We start from the raw sequence: 1,282 nt of genomic DNA, 5'->3' as shown, positions 1-1,282 counted from the left end.
TGCAGGATTAATGGCGCGCTCCCTCAACTCTAGAGGCTAGGAAACCGTTTTCAGGTGACGTCTTAAGACCACACGGTCTTTTCTGGCATGCAGCCGCCATAGGATTTGACGTCCACGCCCATAACGCGAGGAAATCCTTGCGGGAACCCATTCTGCTGTTTCCCGTAGATCGCGACGTCGCAACCCTTGACTTGTAATAACGAGAGGCCAAGAGCTCGTACGCAGAATAACTGCTCCAGGACGGCAGTGCAAAAACGGTTCAGTCCATTGCGACATGCAATGAGCGGAAGCTCTTTTCGCCCCTATGAGAACGGGAGAATACGACACAAACCAATTCCCTGAACATTTCATCCACAAGCCCCCCTGAAGTGTCCCTCAAGGAAGATTGATGATTGTAGGCTTTAACGCGCCGACGCAACGCAGGCGATGAGGCGTGCCGTGGTGGAGGGCTCCGGATTAATTTTGACCACCTGGGCATCTTTAACGTGCGCCCAAATCTTGTACGCAGTGGCGTTTTTGCTTTTACCTCGATCAGAACAGCGTCCGCCATGGCCGGGAATTGAACCCGAGACCTTATGCTCAGCAGCACCACGCGTTAGGCACTGAACCACCGCGGCGGGTCCTCAAGGAAGAAGCGGTTGCAACAACCGAAGCTTCACTTCTCCCAAATGAGCTGGGTCCAACGTGACTTCGGGTTCGAAATTTGGCAGGATGTATATTCGACTTTAGAAGAGTGGATTGTGAATTTTGATTTCACTCAGTTTGCAAAAAAGCTCCGCTTTTGCACTTTCTTTCTCAACGGAAAGAGCCAAATGTGAGGAAAGTGAAGGTAAAGCTTGTGAAGACCTACAGCTTTGCCGTTTCTGCAGCGTTGGCATCACAAATGCGAAGGTGACCGAATCGGTTTATACGCCATCTCAAGAAAAGCGCGCCTTTTTTGCCTGCGTTTGACTGCACCGCTACAGTGCTTGTACTAGCTTTTTGGGGCACGCACATGGTGAGAGGCTTCCGTCTCGTCGCACCTAATGCATTCTCCACAGCTTCACCAATTTTACTCGCTCGCCATACGTCTCCGTGTGGTGCCGCGTCGGTGACGGCCCTGAAGGGCGAAGCATAAGACGGACGCTCGAGTGGAAGAGTCAAGTCAAAGAGAATAATTTATTCAGTGACTCTGGGGTTAGCCACCTGGTGGTCTAGTCACTTGACATCGAAACTGAAACCCCAAGATACTACATTCTTCCCTTGATGTTTTTGCATTTTATCTTTCCGCCTTATAAAGACG

This window comes from Haemaphysalis longicornis, unplaced genomic scaffold (genome assembly GCF_048455015.1).
Source record: "Haemaphysalis longicornis isolate Haplotype H1 unplaced genomic scaffold, Haemaphysalis longicornis Haplotype H1 scaffold_2, whole genome shotgun sequence".
NCBI classification, from domain to species: domain Eukaryota; kingdom Metazoa; phylum Arthropoda; class Arachnida; order Ixodida; family Ixodidae; genus Haemaphysalis; species Haemaphysalis longicornis.
This window is presented reverse-complemented; position numbering follows the sequence as displayed.